A 5,565-nucleotide genomic window follows, 5' to 3' on the forward strand; every position below is an offset into this window, starting at 1 on the left:
ACTAAACTAACAAACACACCCTAACAAGTTAGAAATTAAGGAAATTGAGGAGAATAGCTAAGAGAAAGAGCAACTACTGGACTAAACTAAAACAGGACTAATCTAAGTTAAACAGATATAACATAGCTAAAACACTATGAGCCAAAACTGATATAAACTTAATCAGAAACGGACCACATAAACAGCATGGAACACTCAAATAATTATGGAAAATAATAAAAGGGGTAGTAAATTACTTTTTCTTGGTGCAGTGAACTGGTGCGGGGGTTTTCGGCGTCGAATCTACTCTCTCGTCAATGAATTAGATTCAGACCTCGACCAAATGAATTCTAAACCTTTGTAACGATTAACGCACCAACCCGAGACTGACAAGTAAATAAAGGTCTTAGAGTTGAAATGTACAGATATTGTGTTTTGTGGGATCGTTCCCCTTCCGACCAGTCCCCCCTTTCGGCTATGGACTTTGCGATGTATTTATAGGCTAAGTCTAGGGTTTTGTTTTGCTCGAATTTTAGGCGGGATTTTGAATTAAGGGTTCAAATCTTGAATCAAGGATGCCCGTTGGAAGATTTTTGGACGAACTTGTAGACCTTCATGTGATTTGGTCAGATGTTTCTCAAAATGGTGAGATTTCGGTCTAGATTCGGGTCTGCTATTTTTGGCTTCATGTGCATCTAGTGATAAGCTGAGGTGGGTGTAAGGAAATTGCATACAATGGTAGTGGCAAGGTCTGTCAATGGTGAAAGAGGGTTTGTTGTTTTTCTGGAAATGGGAGGAGAGGAGAGAGAGCGTAGGGAGAGAGAGAGAGAGGCTGCGGCTGATGTTGAAGAAAGAGAGAGAGATAGTTTAGGTCTAAATAAAGTGGGCCGGGTCGGGTGAGTGGTAATGTGGTTTGTTGGTCCGAAAATATGGGCTGGCGGAGTAAATAATGTGGGCTGAAGAATTCGGATTGGACGAAGGGGATAATGGGCTGGTTCGTGATTTGGGCTCAATTTTGACGAATTGGGTTGCAAATCATGAACCTTTTCCTCCTTCGTTTTAATTATCCCCGGGCTTCTAATTTAATAACTAGTACCTAATACAATATATATTATAATTAGTATGTAGAAAGTAAAATTAATTTAACGAGCACAAAATCCGAAAATGAAACGATGACGAATCATTTAAAATTTGTGATAAAGTGACGAAAATAATGTTGATAGAAAATAGTGAAGATAGCATTAAAAATAGTAGCGAAGATAAAATATTTAGATTTAATTAATTTAAAAGCCCAAGGAAATATACAGTAGTGATACATATTCTATGCAACAATGATTATACTGTTTATGTATAGAGTGTTGCATAGAATATTTATCACTACTGTAAATGTATAGAAAAATGTATAATATGTGTATACTTAGTAAGTATACATTAATTATATATTTACTAAACAGGAATTATATATTTATTGTACACAAATTATACGACAATGATGTATTTTCTATACATATACTTTAGGGATACATATTCTATACGATAATGATACGGTTTCTATACGTGATACATTTTTCTATACATATATGGTAGTGATACACATTCTATACAAAAAACATTATATTGTATATCTATAGAATATGAATCATTGCTGTATCTGTATTTTTTGAAGGCTTAGAATTTTTTTCATTGGTAGTCGCCACAAATAGTCCTGTTCTTTTTGCAGCGAACTTTTAGTGGCCACTAAAGTCGCCACAAAAGGTCAATTTTTTTTTTTTTTTTTGTAATTAATGGGCTGGCGCGGCTAGCGCTTAGGATTAGTTTGGGCCGATGAGCTAGCTTGCAGTATTAAGCTCAAAATGGGACTTTTTGAGCTTTTTTTTTTTTTTAAATTTTTTTTATACATGGCATAACTAACTCTAGTACACATTTATATTTAGTAGTTATAGGTTAGATTAATTACATCTTATAGCTAAGAGTAATATGTTAAATACAATTAATAGCTACATATATATTTAAAGTGGAATACTTTATTATAATTATTTGTATATTTTTTTTTTGTCTTCACTGTTTATGCTCTCAACCTAAAATCGCCATTGGAGCTCCGGCCACAATTGTTGAAAGCAGATTCTAGATTTTGAAGGCCAACAATTTCCATTTGAATCTGTTATGGGTTCTATTTGTTTGACTAATTATTGTTAGCTCGTCGGGGAGCATGTTTTATATAGCTCGAGAGTTATACAGATTGAGATTCTTTGAACAACGGATGAATATGGCACTCCATGGATTACAAAAAATTAAGGATTCAGCAGAAGATTGGTGTCGATCCACATTTCTGTTTTTGCTCTTGTAAATTGGTAATTAATGTTGGTGATGACGACAGTGTTTTTATAGATCTGGTGGCGTCGGTGTCAGATCTGGACGGAAATAGTCAGATCTGGCTGCAATTTGATCAAAAACAGTTAGATCTAACCGGAAAGTATAAAATACACTGATTTGTTGTATACATACAGTGTACATAGTGTTTTTTGCTTGTATTTCGAAGAAGATCTTTTTTGTATACAAATGAATACAGTGAATTTTATTTCTTGTATTCAGTTTTTGAGTGTATTCGTTAATTTTTTTAGTGCAAAAATTCAGTGTTTTGGGGTGTATTTTGAAGGGTATTTTTTGTATACAATTAATTTTAAATATAATAAAGTGAATACAATGTAAAAGTAGCTACAAATGAATACAGCTCAGTTGAATACATTTGACTTGAATACATCTGACTTGAATATAGCGAAATCCGAATTTGAATACAGCGAAATCTGAACTTGAATACAGCGAAATCTGATTCAGCGGAATTTTGAATACAATACGAATTTTGAATACAATCTGCTGTAGCTACGAAATGCAATTAACTAAAGTGTAGCTATGCCTAAAAAAAACCTTAAAATGTAGTCATTTATATAAGTTGCCCTTTTTTTTTTGTTGGTTACCTCTCAATGTCCTCCCCTACCCCCCCCCCCCCCCCCCCCCCCCCCGCAACACCAACCCAAAAAAAAAAAAAAAAAAAAATAAAATTAAGCTGAGCGTCCATTGAGATATTTAGTTTGCCAAAATTAGCCCAACTATGAACTCCTAACCCCAATTGACCTCTTGATCATCTAGTTCATTGAATTTAGCCGAGTTGTTCTTTTATTACCACATTGCCTACTTTTTTGCAAAGCTTTAACCCCCCCACTTTCATTTTTACTCTTTCCCATGTGTCCCTTCCACCTTCCGGTCCCTTTTTAAACCTTTTCAGAATAGTACTCCACGTAACTGCTCTTAAGTAAATTGCAAAGAGGGGGTGAATTTCGTAGGCCTTATTGCATGCCATGACACGGAAATTTGCAGGATTGCCCTTCGCCAGGGGTGGTCTTTAATTTTCCGCTCAAAATGGTGGTCTTTAACTTTTGCCCTTCATGCCGAAATTCACTGAAGGCAGAATTTAGGTCTTAAAGGCAAAATTTGCACATGGACAGAATTTGTAAATTTCTGCCTTGCGATTTTTTTTTTATTTTTTTTTTCTTGAAATTTGATTCGAACCTCATGACGCTCGGCGTAAATTGTTAGACGAAGGACAAAACTTATATATACATAAATATACACACATATGGTATTTATACATTATTTATAATTCCGTTAAAATCATATTGGATCCATCAAATTGGAGTTTCTCCTTTAATGGAAGTTATTTATTCCAAGTGATGTTGTGGGTTGGAAGATAATTGTCAGTTGGGTTCAAGAAGCTATTCTAGTTCCCGCAAATTAAAGTTTTCTAAGGGAGGATTTTGGAATTGGAATAGTTCAATAAACTGCAGACACCCACCCCCCTCCCCCCAAAAAAAAAAAAACCCAAAAAAAGGGTAAAAAATGGGCTTGCATCAGCTTGTGATACTTTATGTAAATTAACCAAATGCCCTCTAATCTGTTTAGTTTTTAATGTTGATGAAAGCCACCCTTCTTCCCTCCTTGCCAAAAGGAAAACGACTAAAAGGAATTAAAAACCAAATCATCCTTAAATTAATTGAAGAAGGACAAATAATCTCGACAAGTTGCGCATGCGTACCCCATGAAAATTTTACCGGACACAATGACTCATTTTGAAAATTATCCATAGCCTACGACTGCCTTTTGTCCCTGTGGAGAACAATATAATTTTCCATTTCATATTGGCATCAACTTCTTTAATAGTAAGACAAAGAAGATAATATAATTTTTATTTCCCAAATCCTGCTTCGGAGCTAAATTAAGTCGTAAAAACGGACAACAAATATCACCGACTAGTAGGTATGAGAGCACCGATTAGTAGGTATGAGAGGATGAATGTCGGACCCTCAAGGGCTGTGATTTAAATATTAATGTTCCAAATAAGGACTTATGAACATATTTGACTAATTCTTTTTTTTTTTTTAAAAAATAATGTTCAATTCCAAATTATCTGTAACAGTGAACATATCTATATGCTAATTTGATTCAATTTTTTCTTGTTCAATATCAAATTAAATCAATCAAATACGTATTGATTTTTTAAGTCAATTTGATTCGATTTTCCTTTTTTATTCGTCTTTTCCCTTGAAGTACCTTGCTCTTAGGTTTTTGTTACCAATAGAACTTAGCTAAGCTGGTTAACTAACAATTCACAACATCATAGTGGACATACCTCTCTATGTATGCCTATATTCTTTTGGAAATAATATGTAGAGATTGTTTGACTAAGCTTATAAGCTCGTCAAACTGGCCTATAAGCACTATTTGATTTATCTACGCATTTGGTAAATATTAAAGTACTTGTAAAATCAAATGCTTTTAAGCCAAAAATCAGACATAAGCTAGTCTCCAACTTATCGTTTTTAAGCTTATAAGCACTTTTAGTTTGACCGTAATTTTTACAATTTTATCCTTACTTATTGTTTGTTGTTCTAAGTAAAACAAAACCCTTGCCCTCTTCATAACTTCAGTCTTCCACTTTTATTTTTTTATTTACGACCCCTTTCGATACACCAATGCATTTCCACTATGATTATGTTGATAGAAAATAGGCATATATACGCAGCGGAAGCAAACAACCAAGATCGTATTCTTACATGTATACTAGACAAACATAATCAAATACGAGATTGTAACACTAACCTTTTGAAGCTATTGCACAAGTCTTCAATAGCGTCCGTACTATCCAAGTCTACGATCTTCTACTGTGTATCCTGAACTGCTATGAACGAAATACTTGAGTGGCAAGTATTGCGGCTAAAGAATGAATATCACTTAGGTTGAATGGCTTTCTTTACATACACACGTTTTTAGGGTAAACCCTAGACAAAAACGTGTAGCCCTTTCCTTACCCACCAAGGATATTATTTTTCTTTTTATTTTCTTTGTTCTAGAATATTCAAGCACAAAAGCGGGGACCACAGATTTAATAACGAGGCTTTCTATTACGTATTAATTGAATATAAGTGAATTAATCCTACCACAATAAATTATAATTTATTCCACTAGAAAACCGTAATTGCACTCCTCTATTTAATTTCGAAATCATTCATTAAAACTTATTTAACTCCCATG

This window comes from Lycium ferocissimum, chromosome 5 (assembly GCF_029784015.1).
Source record: "Lycium ferocissimum isolate CSIRO_LF1 chromosome 5, AGI_CSIRO_Lferr_CH_V1, whole genome shotgun sequence".
NCBI lineage: Eukaryota > Viridiplantae > Streptophyta > Magnoliopsida > Solanales > Solanaceae > Lycium > Lycium ferocissimum.